The 16,675-nt window shown below is 41.1% G+C and overlaps 1 long non-coding RNA gene across 3 annotated transcripts; it reads left to right on the top strand.

Moving 5' to 3' along the window:
* The first annotated feature begins 3,510 nt into the window (after positions 1-3,510).
* Positions 3,511-15,965, top strand: LOC123574485 (uncharacterized). Of its 3 annotated transcripts, XR_006699426.2 has the most exons (6): positions 3,511-3,804; positions 4,240-4,360; positions 6,342-6,458; positions 8,875-9,129; positions 9,221-9,357; positions 13,457-15,965. It is a non-coding gene; the product is annotated as an uncharacterized lncRNA (long non-coding RNA). The 3 variants fall into 3 exon arrangements; XR_012416285.1 differs by lacking the exon at positions 13,457-15,965 and having other exon boundaries at positions 4,259-4,360; positions 9,221-10,777; XR_012416286.1 differs by lacking the exons at positions 3,511-3,804; positions 4,240-4,360; positions 13,457-15,965 and adding an exon at positions 4,376-5,723 and having other exon boundaries at positions 9,221-10,777.
* Positions 15,966-16,675: the final 710 nt, after the last annotated feature.

The following is a 16,675-nucleotide window of genomic DNA, read 5'->3' as shown; positions in this document are numbered from 1 at the left end:
TTCTGAGTGACTCAGATGACCAGATAAAATTCTACAGTCTAGGCTTTAACAATCTCCTCTCAACATATCTCATACTCTATCTGATGGGGAGAGGGAGATTCAGAACTGAAACCCTTTCAACAATGAGATGGGAGAATTAATCGTTATAATGGGTGATAGCTGTTTATATTTTGTTCCTTGGTGAGAATATTGAGTTGAAACTTGCATTTTGACTCGAACTGTTTCACAGCTGCTTTTTAGTAAAAGCCTTTCCAAGCTCTTTATCTCAGGCACTGCCAGGACACTGGCAAGATGTTCACTGTTGATTCTCCCCAATCACAGTGGCTCATTAGACAGCAGAGATTAGGGCGCATGCGAATCAGTTTGGTTAGAATATAAACCATACACGGCTCAACCACCACATCTCAAGCGCTACTAAATCTAAAGTCTTTAGGACCCTTTATTCTGGCCCTGTTACCACCCTGAAGTAACAGCTTAATCTATGGATGCTGTCACATAGTGACACCTATTGTTGGAAGAAGCAGTTTTTGGCAATGCTCTAATGCATCTCTACCCATATGGCAGCTCAGGAAGAGGGAAGCTAGGAGGGCAGAGGGAGTTCATAATGATGGGCAAAGCTTTTCATTTGGAATACTGAGCCACAGTGAGAGTTCCTGAATGTCTTCTCCGGATAAAACTCAGCTCAAATGACAGGCTCATTTATGAAGATGTTGGCAATGTTAAACAGGCTGCTCAGCATTTTCTTTAAGGTGTTAGGTAGATGCAAAATGCTAGTAGCCATTCTTACACATGCTAATGAACCAGATAAAGCCAGCTGTACACAAGTGGACATAAACATAGAAATGGATACACCTCTCTTATTCTTAAAATTTGGTATTAGGATCTTCCTTCTGGTAGGTTACTGGGTCTTAAAATTTTCTTTTCTTTCTTTTTAGACGGAGTCTCACTCTGTCGCCCAGGCTGGAGTGCAGTGGCGCGATCACTGCAAGCTCTGCCTTCCGGGTTCATGCCATTCTCCTACCTTAGCTGGGACTACAGGCGTCCACCACCACGCCTGGCTAATTTTTTTTTTTTTGTATTTTTAGTAGAGACAGGGTTTCACCATGTTATCCAGGATGTTCTCGATCTCCTGACCTCATGATCCGCCTGCCTCAGCCTCCCGAAGTACTGGGATTACAGGCGTGATCCACCGCGCCTGGCCAAAATTTTCATAAAAAATGATGTCTTTTATTTTGTGAGTGGTTGAGTGATGGAAATAGCTAGTTAGTTGCTACTCAGGTGTGATATTGAAAACATGCAAAATGTCATTTTCCTCAGGGAACTTAGAATCAAATTTTGGGCTGGATGTTTTCTGGCCTCTCATGCTATTACTCTGAAAATAAATGGGAGATTTTTCTTGGGAATGCATCGTTATTTCTCAAGGGAAAATCACTGAAAAGATTTTTATTAATTAACAGTAATAAACTGTAAAAATAAAACAAACTGAGTTATGTCTTTGGTTTGCAATTAACAGAAAAGAACTTGAGCTAGTTTAAGCAGAAAAAAAAAAAAAGGATATTCATTGGAAAGATACTGAAAGTGTCATGGAAGGATTGAACCAATTGAACTCAAAGAGCAGTTGATTTTCAGCCTTCCCTCTGGAGACACACCATCAGTTGACTCAGCTCCCAATACTCTCTGTTAATGTAAAGAAGTTCATGTAAAAGAGAAGCCGACTGGCCAACTTGGACGAGGGGTTGGTCAGATAATGTCACATCCTGTGTCCAGGGATGCAGGATTGTAACACTCACACTTGGCCACTGAGGGGCCTTTCTTTGGATGAGGGAAGGTTCTCAAGGAAGGAAAAAGTGAGAGTTAGACACCCCAAAATATGGTGGTTATAGTGGCGGGATAATAAAGGTTCTCACTCTGCAAACCATTTAAGAGAAGCAAATGCTGACAGAATAAGTTTCAGAATGGCATAGAATTTACTTTTATAGAAACTAATGATTTGGAGCATGGGGGCAGTTTGAACCCTGATTGCATACTGTTGTCTCTTTCGATCTGTTGATTCTTGCTTTGTTGGTCAGGCTACTGATGATTCTGTATGTAGCCCAAATGGGTCAGCATTAGTCTCATAACCAAGTGATAATGTAGGCTCAGAAGAGGAGGCGATCTTGACTGTAGGATAAACTCTAAATAGCATAGCATGGCACTTGAGGCCTTTTGAAGTCTGGCTTTCTTCCTTTCACAATCTGATTTTCCTTCTCAGGCTACCCTGTTCCCTGGATATGTAGTGAAGGCAAGTTTCCAGTTGCACATAGAACTTCTTGTATTTCCTATAACCTGCTGCATATTTTCTATGCTGATGCCCCTTTGTTTATGCCATTTCTGTTGACCTGGAAAACAATTCCTCTCTTCTACCTGGGAAACTTCTGCTGGCCCTTGAAAGTGCATATCAGGGCTCAAATATCACCTCTTCCAGGATGACCCCTTTGTCCTGAGCATCTGTCGAAGTGCTTGACTCTGCAGTGGTCTCACTCCAATCCTCAGAACACGTTCTCCCAAAGATGAAGAATATGTTTCTTCTTCACCTTTGCATTCTTCTCAACATCTAGCCCAATTCCGGCACAAGAAATGCTTTTTGAAAGAACGAAGAAGGTGGTGGAAATGTGACTGAACTGGTGACCTCCAGAACATCTCCTCCTGCTGCTTCACAGAGCCTTGCAGCTGTCACCTGGACCTTCCTTCTGCAGCCTATAGGTGGCAATGAGAGGTTTCTCTCGGATGCTTTTCTTTTCTTCAGGTCTGATGGTAATGACAGATCATTCAGAGGCATGCTGTGTTTGGAATGAAACCAACACAGCAACAGTGTTATATACACTTCAGTCCCTATCAATTGTGACAGGATTTTTAGATGGGGATTTTATGACGGAAGACTTCATATCCCGTCGCACCTTCCCTGAGCCATCCACTCCTGGGGGAATGTTTGTCCACAGTTGCAAAAAAGCCAAGAAAACCCGCAACATATTGTTGTTTCCTAGTGTAGGCAGCATCCCATTGTTCCTGTTATTGACTACACAGACCCACATGCTATTTGGATGTGTGATGTATGCGCAATATATCCTGTGTATTTACATATTCATATGCGCAAATTATACCAGCATATGCATGTATACAGCCACCGTTTCCGGACACAGGGTGATAAATCACACACACACACACACACACGAAAGGAAAGAAAAAAATGATCAGTGTTTTCACTGCTTTACAGATAAGCATCATTTGTGTATCAAAGTGTGGGCAGAGGCACCGCATTTTAAGTGAGACGGGGCCTTTCTAAATTTTTTGCATCTTTGATCTTTTTCACTGTGTCCATTTTGCTAAATCTGCTTACCAAAAATCAAGGCCAGTGTGCTAATTTGCCTAATTTGGAATTGGAGATAAATGTGGATTGATTTTCAACTTCTCTCAGAATACAGGGGAAGGGCCATCTGTTAGAATTAACTGGGTGTGTAAATCCCTTTTGACGCATCTTCTCTGACAACAGGGTGGAAGAGTAACTGGTCGACCACAGCGTTCTCTCTATTCACAGTGAGAAATACACTGTCCCTCTGAGAAGTCCATCAGTTAATATTAACAAGGAGAAAGAGAAGGAATAACTTGGCAGGAAGCTCTGAATCTCCCCCTGACTTGATTCAAGAGATCATCAAGGAAGGAGTCTAGCTGTAAAGTATACCTCCCTTCCTCTGATGAGAGTGACGACCGGGGTGCCTGGAATCAGAGGGCAGCCTGCTCTCCTTTGGCAAACAAACACCCACTCTGGTAAGTGCCTTTTAATGTGCATCAAGTCTTTGTCTAGGAAAAGGATGCACAGTTGGCAAGTACAGAGCTGTAAGGGGATAGCTTTGACATGCTGATAAAGCTTCTCAGTTTACTTTGGACTTGACTTTATCATTTACTGAAGGATATTATTAGTGTGGAGATGATAGCCATTCTCTGACTTCTCCAACGAAAGCCAGTGAAATGTATATGAACAAAAGGTCTGTTATGGAGAATCCTACCCTGTTTGTTCGGTGACTTTAGGATCCTAATCATACAACCTAACACAGATAAGGCCTGGAGCAGAGGGAAAGAGCCCACCCAGCTTGGGGCCCCAGGAAGACTGGGGAAAGTCAGTCGTGTTAAAAATGGAAGCTCATCCAACTCTGAGCATGTTTGTAGTTTTCCCTTATTGCAAATTTGATATTATAAAAATAGATTTGCTCTTTGGAGCCAGATGGCATGCAGTACTTCTGAAGTTAAATCCAGCCTTATGATGACAATGGCCATTGCCAACAAGGAACCACTTGGACTGTGATGCCAAACTCTTCAGCTCTTGGTGAGTCCTTTTCATCAGGCAGGCACTTCTGAAGCTGTTTGAGTGCAAATATACTTACATGTCCCTTCACAACAATGGGAATCTCGCTGGAGACATTTTCGTGATGATTGCTTTTGGTGGAATCTCTTTTCTGTTTGCTGTGTTTTTGCTTATGGTTTTCATCTGCCTTATTCTTGTCTGAAAAAAATAATTAAGAACACATAAATAATAACCTTGGCAGTGATCACCAATTAGCTGGTTGCTTTACAACATGATTTTACTGCTCATTTTCTGATGGTTTCGTTGACTGACTGATTGATTGATGCATCCATTCATTCTGTAACGTCTACCATGGCATCCAAACACGATTATAGGATCGGGTGTGAAAAGATGAACACAGAGCTTATCGAGACAGGGCATTGAAAAGCCGCAACATCTTCAGAAACCCTTTACAGTTTTCTCAGCTCTAGCTTCTGTCTTACGTAGAAGATAATAATAGTAATTGTACCTCAAATATCATTTATAAAAGTGACTTATAAACTGTAAAATGCCATGCAAGGGCTTTTGACTCTCAGAGGCTAGAACTATCACTGGAATATTGTATACTTTAAGTGAATAAGAACATTTTAAGCATCTATTCCATGCTCAGAACTATGTGAGCAGTTTTGTAGGTAAAAAGACGAATCCTACAGGGATTCTGTATTCAAGAAATCTATGAGAGAAAATAATTTAGTCTTAGAGAATACAAAAATGTAGTCATGGAGTTAAAAAAAAGTTCCTATATGATTAGTTTATTCGCCAGACAAGGCCATCAGCATTGTGATTCTCTGTCATCCTCAGCTCTGATGCTGCAATAACTCACTTTTAAAGATAACACCAATTATTTTAAGATATGCTACAAGCCTCTTTAAACACAAGAAATGACTCACTTTTATTTCACTAGCAATATTCCGCTTGCTAAACAATTTTCTAATCTCACAGCAGTTAGGAAACTTGATGGTCACTGAATGCAGGCTCCTTTTCTCTATATTTTCCAGAAACAAAAGTGGTTTTCAATAACAATTGGAAAAATATTCATTCGTGATTAAGAGCAAATATGCAGTTGCTTAAGCAAAATTCCCAAATGCAGTCTTGCCCCTAAAACGTATTTAAATTTGGGCTATTTCATTAGTTATGTGATTTAAGAAGGTAAGTTAACGTTTTGAACTTCAGCTTCCTTATGTGTAGAATGGGATAACAATGCCCCATTTTCAAGATGTAACATAAAAATGTGTGCAGATCAACTGTATTAATTAGATGCAGGCTTTGTTTCTCTAACAGAGGGACCTTGAAATAGAGTGGCTTGAACCAACAGAAGTTTCTTCTCTTCTCATGTGGCAGCCTAGTAAGTGGTTCATGGACACTCAATGGTATGGGGACCCAGCAAGGTTCCCTCATGGGTTATAATAACCTGCTTCTAACATGGAGACCAGCAAGACAGGTAGACCAGACAGATAAGGAACACACTTAGTGACCAGAGGGGGTGGTCAAGGGCATCAGGGTCCTGGTCCACTCTGTTGCTACCACATGGATAATCAGAGAAGTGGTTGCCTGCAGTTTAGGGGATCATCTCATGGTCTTATGGGACTCACTGATGCCTGTCATGTCTCATCTCTTCTCAGGGCACCAATTGCATTTTTCTTACAGTAATGATCATCATTTGAATAATTATTTGTTAGCATTTTTGCCTTTTATGAGGGTGTACTTTGCACCAAAAGGGGCCTTACAATCTTGTGAGACTCGGGTTTAAAGTTGTAGGAACATTACATGGTGTGTGTGTGTGTGTACCAGTGTTGATGTGAGTGCCTGTGTGGGAAGGGATGCATTCAATCAGGTGGAAGGGGGCAGCTGTAGAGGAGGCCTCCTAAACAGTCACTGGGGATCGCAACCTGGGAGAGGGTTCTGGAAGGGTGTCTTTATCCTGGTGGGATTGTATAACTGGTAGTTGCTGCTGCTCTTTCAGACCAGGCATCCGTGAACTCAGGATCTATGGGGTTGCAGCGGAGGGCTCCGGCTCCCATTTCCCCCAGAGGCCACAGGACTTCCCAGCTCTGAGTAGGTGTTCCAGATGGCGCTGCAGGTAAGTGTCAGATGGAAAACCAGCATGCATCCTTGACACCTCCCCTTCCCCAGAAGCCACTTCCCTGAGTCTCTCCACACTGCCAGCAGAGGCTCAGGTGCCTGGCTGTCCGCCCTGCTCCTGGAGTTCTCTTTGACATTGCAGCTTGTGCACCCTGCCCTGGGGAGTGTGAGAAATCACAGACAGCAGAGGGCGTGGGTCGTGCCACCAAACAGGGATTCTGGCCCTGGCTCTCATTTACATCTCTCCCCTCTTCTTCTTCCCTTGTAGCTGGAAAATTGCAAAGTGTCACACTGTGATACCTTAGCCAGGTGTTGGACCCTAAGACAGTAGGACGACAGGTAGTCACCTGATGTCCCTACACAGTCAGGGGAAGATGAATTCATCTCAGCGGAGTTTGCTTTTACTGTTACTGAGTTTGAAGTGATGCAGAAGTGGGAATGTCCAGGCAATTTAACCTGTAATAACAGAACCTGGGACACGGTCAGGTCTAGGGATGTAGATAGAGCCTCTCCAAAGTTCAAGGAGTTCTGCACCATTTTCAATTATTTTGAGCTTATTGGCATATCAGAAAATAAGGAATTGAAAAATAGGCTTATGGATTTTGTGGCATACTTAACATTTTTACGTTTATCACAATAACACCTTTAGTATATAGAAACAGTTCACCTGTGTTTCTATCAAGATAATTGTAAAGTTTCTACAATCTAGTTATGTATGAAGGATGAAATAGTTTGGCTTTATGAAAGGGTATAGGTCAGATGATCATTCATCTCACTCTGCCTGGGACAGTCTTGGTTTACACCTGTTGTCCCAGCATAATTATTAATAGCTCTCAAAAATGTGTCCTAGTTTGGATGATAAATGATTGGGTCAGCCTAGGAATATGTTTAAATCTGTATGCTGAATGCCTTTTCCCATACTCTCCAAGTGGCTCCATAATGCTGTGTAAAGCTTATTTGGGGAAACAACAAAAGTCTCAATGGTAGGAACAGTGGGAGTGGGTCCTAGGAACCAATATGGGAGTCACCCACATAGACTGACACTGACTCGAATCCCCCAGGGCATTTCCTCAGTGCAGTACATGGATGGGGGATGCTCTCCAATACTTGACTTCTTCAAGTTGTTAATGATTTGAAAACCTTGTGATCCATGGTGTCCTGTGTGACAGTTGACATTACCAGTGACGGACTTGGCCTTCTGGGCCCTGTGGAACCAGGTTTCCATCCAGATTCTGCTATTTCTTGTGATCTCACACAACTTAGGATGTCTCTCTGAACCTTTCTTTTATCACTTGCATCTTGTGGCAGGATAATAATTCCTGCTTCAGTGGCCTGGCTGTATTAAATGAGATTTGTGTAATGTGCCTGAGGCATATTATGCACAAGGCACCAAACAGTCCATTTCTTCTTTAAAATATGTGTAAAATACTTATGGTTTTAGTACATCTTTAAGTTCCAGTTGAGATTTGTAAGACAGAGACAAGACACTTGTGGCAATTTCACAGTTTTGTGAGTGAAGTCCCTCTAACCTTAGGGGCCCAGTTAAACCAGAAGCTGAATTTGCCAGCAGATAGCAATGCGCAGGTTCCATCTCTGCTCCTTATGAACACTGCATAAATCTGAAATTCTCCACCACTGGAAAGAAATTTAATATTTAAAGGTAATTTGACCTGTACATGCGTGTATCATGAATATTTAATGAAACCTATAGCAAATGTATTTATATAGCGTTAATCTGAGGATATTTATTTCTTATTCATATTCTAGGATATTATTTCTTGGGCAAATGTGAAGTTACCCTCTGTAAGAAATGCTCAGCTCTAAATGTGCACTGAAAAATTGGAGACTGGAGCTATTCCGTTTTCTGCTATAACTTGTCAACACTGCCTTTGCTCCCTAAAAAGGAGAACAATTCTAAAAGGTTAAGATGTATCCCAAAGACATTATGGCCATAGGGTTAGGCTATCACACCTTCACAAGGACCCCCTTTGATTCTTTTCTGTTTATTTCATGTCCAAAAATATAAAGAGCGGTTGAACTTTTTCACTTTCCTTTCATATCAGTGATTTCACTCCTTTGAGACATTTCAAATGGCCAGTGCTTTAAATTAAAAGGTATGCATGATTCAATGTAATTAATAATGTCTAATTTAGATAATTTTTTAAAATTTACTTTTTGAATAGGTTTGGACAGACACCTAGAATGCAGGTGCTTTTCTTGGATGTAGCTTCAATGTTGGGATTTTTCTTTAAAGCGAAAACAAACATCAACAAGAAAAACAACAAATGAAAAGCACTGTGTACAGATGCAGTTTAGCATTATTTTGTTATGTTTTCACCACATCAGATGTGGTAGATTTGGAAAGAATAAAAAGTAAGTTCTTGTCTGATCGTTAAAAATTTTTATTCTTAAAGTCAAGGTCTCGCTGTGTCGCCCAGGCTGGAGTTCAGTGGTGGGATCATAGCTCATCGCTCACTGCCGCCTCGAATTCCTGAACTCAAGCGATCCTCCCACTTTAGCCTCCTGAGTAGCTGGGACTACAGGTGCATACCACCACCATGCCTGGATAATTTAAAAAAACATTATAGACACTGAAGTCTTGCTGTATTGCTCAGGCTGGTGTTGAACTCCTGATCTCATGTGATCCTCCTCCCCTGGAATTCCAAAGTGTGAGTATTACAAGGACAAGCCACCATGCCTGGCCTTGATCACATTTTATAACTAAAAAATTTCTCAACATATCATATTTTTCTGTGAAAGGAAAAAGATCACAGGAAGATGAGTATTCACTCCTTTCTTATCCTGGCTGGTAACTGTGAGCTGTAGGAGTTGTCTGTCTCTCTGGTCAAAGGTACTGTGAAGAGCTGTGCGTCTGAGAAAGTATACTTCCTAGACAAGTAAGTCATTACCAGAACCTTTTTCCATGTTTTGAATCTTTTCCATTTTATAAATAATCTTGTTCTTCTTTCAAATGTTACTCCAGCGAGGAAGACAAAACCAGTATTTATAATCAGCATACTCTTTTAAAAGATCATTAGCAAGATTTCATGTTTTGCTATCTCATGGAAAAAAAAAATGTAAGATGAAAGCTTATGCTGCTGAACTATTTAGGAGCATAGAATTCCAAAGGAAGTTTTCAAAGACTATGTATTTAAGAATTAGAGCCCAGAGGAATTGATGTGTTCACACTAAAATAAATGGTGTTGTTCATGTGGAAGGTTAGTTCACATGTGACTTGATTACAGTAGTCACCAAGCTCCACCCTGACATTCCCTGATCTTCATTGTCCAATGGATCTTAACATCCAGCTTGGAGATGCATTGTCTTTTTTTTTTTTTTTTTTTAATCTGAGACAGAGTCTTCCTCTGTTGCCCAGGCTGGAGTGAAGTGGCGCATTCTTGGCTCACTGCAACCTCTCCCTCCTGGGTGCAAGTGATTCTCTGCCTCAGCCTCCCAAATAGCTGGGACTACAGGCATTCACCACTACGACCAGCTACTATTTGTATTTTTTGTAGAGATGGGGTTTCTCCATGTTGGCCAGGCTGGTCTCAAATTCCTGGCCTCAAGTGATCCACCCACCTAGATCTCCCAAAATGCTGGGATTATAGGTGTGCGCCACCACGCCTGGCCACCATCTCATGTTTATACCTCCTCAGAGGCCTCCTTTGTGGCTTTAGAGCCCTTTCTTTTTCTCCAATGGGGATAGGCAGTGTGTTACAGCCAATTGTTGTATCAGTTAGTATGACCCTAGGCTTTGAGATTTTGTGGAAAATGAGTTCCCCAAGCCAAAAAACAATTGTCAGTTTGTGTGACTGATTTCAGATTAATTTTCTGTTCTCAGCGCTCGGTGGGCCTAACATAGTAGTGATCTCGTAAACATATACACATATAATGGAAACAGAAAGCTTACAAAATAGCAATTCTTACTACATGTGATTACATGATGACATTTGCTGTTCTATACTCTTCTATTTTATTTTTTTTATTTTTTGGAGATGCAGTCTCACTCTGGTGCCCAGGCTATGGTGCAATGGTGCAATCTCGACTCACTAGAACCTCTGCCTCCCAGGTTCAAGCAATTCTCCTGCCTCAGCCTCCCGAAGTAGCTGGGAATACAGGTGCACACCGCCATGCCTGGCTAATTTTTTGCATTCAGGTAGAGATGGAGTTTCACTGTGTTGCCCAGGCTGGTCTTGAACTCCTGAGCTCAGGCAATCTGCCTTCCTCGGCCTCCCAAACTGCTAGGATTATAGGCATGAGCCACTGTGACCAGCATACTCTTCCATTTTATTAACAATACCACCACCACCAAAAACATGGTTCTCACAACCTACTAAATTGGTTTCTCAGCCCACGAATGACTCACGACTCCCAGTGTGAGAAGCATTGGCTTAGCACCTAACAAGGCACATTGCATTGAGTATTTGATCAGTGTGTATCTTGAATAACATAGTTTTTGTAATTTATTTTTATTTTTATTTTTACAAAGGCCACGCATAGATTTTTCCCACTGCTGCTTCTTTAGTGACCTTTCCTCTGTAGTCCAGCTCCAGTCTTTCAGTTTTAGTGCACAACAGAAATTTGCAGAACACTCAGAAAACTTTGGAGTAGGAGCTGTAAGTGGTAAGGAGACACAGTGATTTTGAAGCATAGATAAGACTACCAGGTAACCTACAGGACACCCAGTTACATTTGAATTTCTCATAAACAACGAATACCTTTTTAGTATAAGTTTATCCTGTATATTGCATAGATATACTTATGCTAAAAAAATTATCCGTTCCTTATCTGGAACTAGAATTTAACTGGGAATCCTATATTTTTATTTGCTAAATATAGAAACTCTAAACCCAAAGAACTGTGTTTCTCTCTTACAGTCAGCTAATTGAGCTGAATTTCATTTTTCTCATTTATAAAATGTGAGAGTTTACTTGAGAACCACTAAGGTCCTATTTAGGTGTAATTTTTTATGGTTTTAATTTTTTAGTTTTATTTTTCATGTATACATAAAAGTTGTACATATTTATGGGGTACATGTGATATTTTGAGGCAAACATGTAATATATATCCATCACCTTAAATATTTGTCATTTCTTTGTTGTAATCACTCCAAATCTTCTCTTCTATTTTGAAATATACAATTACTGTTAATTATAGTTGTTCAATTGAGCTACCAAACACTAGATCTTGTTTCTTGTAACTGTATTTGTGTACTCATTAACCAGCTTCTCTTTACCCACTGCCTGCTACCCTTCCCAGCCCGTTAACCACCAAATATTCTATTCACTGTCTCTATGAGATCCCGTTTTTTAGCTCCCCCATATGAATGAGAACATGTAACATTTGTCTTTCTGTGCCTGGCTTATTTAACTTAGCATAATGTCCTCCATTTCTATCCATGTTATTGCAAATGACAGGATTTTTTTTTTTTTTCTGATGGCAGAGTACCATTCCATTGTATGTATCTACTGCATTTTCTTTATCCATTCATCTTCTGATGGACAACTTAGGTTGATTGGCTTGGCTATTGTGAGTGGTGCCACAGTAAACATAGGAGTGCAGACATTTCTTCAACATACTTATTTCATTTCCTTGAGATATATACCCAGAAGTGAGATTGCTGGATCATATTATAGTTCTATTTTTAATTTTTTAAGGAAGCTCAATACCATTCTCTATACTGGCCATGCTACTTTACATTCTCACCTACAGCATATGCAGTGTATGAGGGTTCCCCTTTCTCTGCATTCTCACCACTATTTGTTATTTTCTGTCTTTTTTTTTTTTCCTTTTTTTTTTTGAGACAGAGTTTCGCTCTTGTTGCCCAGGCTGGAGTGCAATGGTGTGATCTCGGCTCACTGCAACCTCCGCCTCCTGGATCCAAGCGATTGTTCTGCCTCAGCCTCTCAAGTAACTGGGATTACAGGCATGCACCACCACACCCGGCTAATTTTGTATTTTTAGTAGAGATGTGGTTTCACCATGTTGGCCAGGCTGGTCTCGAATTCCTGACCTCAGGTGATCTGCTTACCTCAGCCTCCCAAAGTGCTGGGATTACAGGTGTGAATCACCACACCCGGCCTATTTTCTGTGTTTTTGGTAATAGCCATTTTACATGGGGTGAGATAGTATCTCATTGTGGTTTAAGGTATAGAATACTAGGTTTTGAATGAATAATATTGAAGAAAATTTTGGTTTTTATATTTATGCTGTGATTAAATTATGGGAGTGTATATTTAATTTGTAAAAAACTAAGTGATAAATTCCTAAGAGAAAGAAAGAACAATGCGTTTAGTGATTTTGCTCAGTCACTCTCAAAATCATATGTACTGGATTAAACACATGATGTAACTCATGAATTTGCTATTTCCTTACTAAGTCCTAATTCTTGTAGGTTTCTCATCATGAGAGAATCTTGCTTATATGGTAATCATGGATTGTGTGTCTGTGATCTTCCTTCAAAAAAGGGGTTGTCATTTAATTTCAAGGAGGGCAGTTAGCTGACAGCCTGTAATATGGCACCTTCAGGATCCACTGCAGCTTTTGAGCTGAGTTCATGCTCCTCTCACACAAGCCTATGCAGTGCCTGAGTGTGGCAGAGGGCACTAGGGCCTGGTGTTTTCTGCCCAAGACTGGGTCCTCTAATGGGCACTCTGCAGTGGAGCTCCCTGTTGGCTTGGCTACAACTTGTCAGATCTACATTGCAACAAGAGGGTCTCCTTGCCAATTTCTACTTTTTCTTTTTTTTTTTTTTTTGAGGGAGTCTCACTCTGTACCCCAGGCTGGAGTGCAGTGGCACCTGCAATCCCAGCACTTTGGCAGTCCAAGTCTTGAGGTCAGGAGTTTGAGACTAGCCTGGCCAACGTGGTGAAACCTCGTCTCTACTAAAAATACAAAAATTAGCCAGGCATGGTGGTGCATGCCTGTAATTCCAGTTACTCTGGAGGCTGAGGCAGGGGAATCGCTTGCTTTTTTTTCTCCTTTTGTCTTTCACAGGCATTAGTCTCCCTCCAGTGAGCCTCCCTCATGCACCCTGCAGATTCTAAGCTCCCTCCAAGTCCTCAAAGCCTCAAGAGGTGGCTCCCTCCTTCCTACTGAGAGCCAGTTTTCCCACTGCATGGGGAGGCACTGCAGACTTCTCACTCTTGCAACATCGCAGAGCCCACCTCAGAAGGTGCCCCACCTTTTCTCCTGGCTACCAAACCAAAACTAAAGTTAAGTCACAGCTTACTTATGATGTGCTAAGCAAGTTGAAGGTGATATGCCAAAGGATGACTAAGAAAACCAGCTATACTGGAGGAAACCGTGGCAGTTCCTATGGACTGGATTTTGAGGGTGCCTGATTAAGGTGTCCAGAAATAAAATGGGGACACTCTCAACATATGGGATTTAACACCAGGGAAGAATGCAAACTTCTTGAGAGAATGACTCCTAGAAGTCTGGAAAACAATCTGGCCCCCATACTGGGTGAAGATCCAAGGCTCAATGGCTATGGCAGATGGTGGAAGAAAGGACTGAAAGGCTCAGCCCAGATGCCATGCTGGAGAGGGTATAAGATTGGAGTCCAGGGAACCCACCAGAAGATTATGTTCCCCAGCAAAGCCCAGATAACTCAGAATTCCTGGGCTGCTGCACATGTGCTGATGAGACAGGCACCTGCATCTTTACCTTTTGTGAAAGTTCTGTTCTGCAGTGGGGATGATGGTGTCTCAAAGCAATAGATATCAGGCAGTAACATGTAACCACCAGCATCTAGGAGCAATTTGTAATGATTGAGAAGATCACAGTGACAAGGAAGATGGACAGACTCACGGAGAATTGTGGAGATCATTTATACAATGAAATAGAAACCGTTTTCTAAGGGACAAAATAGGTAGGTAGTGAATAACGGTACTGCCCAATACATGTAATCAAAATAACAAGTTCTACACCACTAGGATTATTTCTCTGATCCACAGTCTGTAAATTCTGAGTGGGACCTGGAGCAGAAAAAGGGTCTGCCCCAGGCTATGTGCAGGCATCCCTGCCATGCACGCCATGTGTCAGTGGTGGAAAGTGATGCAGGGATGAGTTCATGACAGTGGGGGATTCTCAATGTAGAGTCCTGGGGTTCTGCAACAAGGAGAAGCCATTTGCAATGAAGAACTATGCATCATCATCCCACTGTGCCCTGGGAGGAAGGAATGTTTGAGACTAAGTGACCATGCATCCAGGCCTTCTATTATGAGCTGGGTTCTGCCAGAATCATAAATTCATCAAGCCAGACAAGCATCATAATAATCTGTCACGAAATGGAAATGGAACAGCTGAGATTGAGCTCAAGCAGAACCAGAGGGCATGAGTACACTGCATGATAGCCCTGTGTCCCTCCCTCACTTCACACTGTTGGCCCTATGGGGGTCCCATAAAACAAACTGAGGGAAGGAAAATAAATTACTAAAGTTGATCAACAGGTAGATTATCTCCGTATAGAGGTCCAAGCTAAAATGGATGGTTGGCTGCATTGTAGCCATAGTCAGGGGTGGCCTTGAAAGATAGTGGTGATATAAGACCTTCCCAATGAGACAGCTTTAAGTGATGCGCTTGATCATGCACTTTATGTAGCAGGGAAAATGGCCTGAGCAGAGACTATGTAAATATTCATGGGCAGTGACTACAAATGGCACTGGACTGGCTGGTCAGGGGCTGAATGGCCTGGCCTAGCCAGGCAGGGGCTGATATAGAAAAAGAGTGGAAGATCACAAAAAGACAAGAAAAATGAAGAAAAGTGAAGACATCCCTTACAGTTGCACTCCAGAATAATCTATAAGAAGGAAAAGGGTGAAATTAACTCAAGAAATGTTGATGGATGCAGGACCTAAGGTGGTGGGGGCTGGGATGATCAGTCACAAAATCTCAGATAATAGAACCCAAAAGACATCAGTATTTGAAGGAGACCAAGAAACAGCAAAAACATTCACACCAAAAAAAATCAATCACGGTAATAAGTCTATTAGTGCAATAAAATTGAACTACCTTACAAATGTTTTGAGAATTAAGGGTAAATTCTAAAATACTTCTACTGTGTTAAAAAGAATAAATGGAAATTAACTAGTAACAGAAAACCAAACACTGAATATTCTCACTCATAAGTGGGAGTTGAACAACGAAAACACATGGACATAGGGAGGGGAACATCACACACTGGGGCCTGTCAGAGGATTGGGGGAGAGGGGAGGGAGAGCATTAGGACAAATACCTAATGCATGCCGGGCGTAAAACCTAGATGATGGGTTGATAGGCGCAACAAACCACCATGGCACGTGAATACCTGTGTAACAAACCTGCACATTCAGAGCATGTATCCCAGAACTTAAAGTAAAATGAAATAAAATTAAAAATATATATAAATAAATGAAATTAAAAACCTAACATTAATTACTATTAGTTTAAGGTTTGGATATCATCAACCATATCATTATTTACCATGCTATTACTTTATTGTAGTTAAGTACATTTTTGAGGGTTTTCAGGGATTTATTCCAGTTTTATTTTCACATCAATCATAGATTCCTTAATTGCCAAATTTTCCACTGTGGGAGGTTTCTGGAATCTAATACCTATTGTTGAGGAAAAGCTATGGTATCTTAAATTTTCTTTTAGGGGTTGATGTCACATGCTGGGAATATATGATCTCAGTATGAAAGCCCCCTCTTACACTGAAAAATTTCCTTTTCAGCTCACCTTAATAGTATCTCTTCAGGGAATGTAATCTCGGTTTTTCTCTAACTTTACTCAGAGGTTTGTTTTCTGCTATTATAACCATAATTATTGTCATTATTAAAACATTTATAGGCTCTTATGTCTCACTCAGACTGTGAAACACAAGTACCCATAATAGCGTGGCTGGGGTTGGTCGCTAATCATTGAAATGAAAAGCGACTCTTGTAGATTTTACACGCCTTCCTGTTCTAGGGCTCTCTTCATTTTTGAAAATAACTTTTTCTTTTAATTACAAAAGTTCTTTGTTGGCACCTTCAGAAATGTGCAAATTTTTTTTTTTAATTCCAAAATTACCTTTAATCCCACCACTAAGAGATGGTTGACTACAAACATCACCTCTGCCTCCACATACTACTTCCTCCCAGCTGAAGAAGAAATAGACCAAAATTGTTTTACAAGTAGTTCATCTCAGTATGTGAGTACATGCTGAAAATGGAGAGGAAAATAATAGAG

This window comes from Macaca fascicularis, chromosome 7 (genome assembly GCF_037993035.2).
Source record: "Macaca fascicularis isolate 582-1 chromosome 7, T2T-MFA8v1.1".
Classification (NCBI taxonomy): domain Eukaryota; kingdom Metazoa; phylum Chordata; class Mammalia; order Primates; family Cercopithecidae; genus Macaca; species Macaca fascicularis.
The sequence above is the reverse complement of the archived record's forward strand: the minus strand, read 5'-3'. Positions and strand labels throughout refer to the sequence as shown.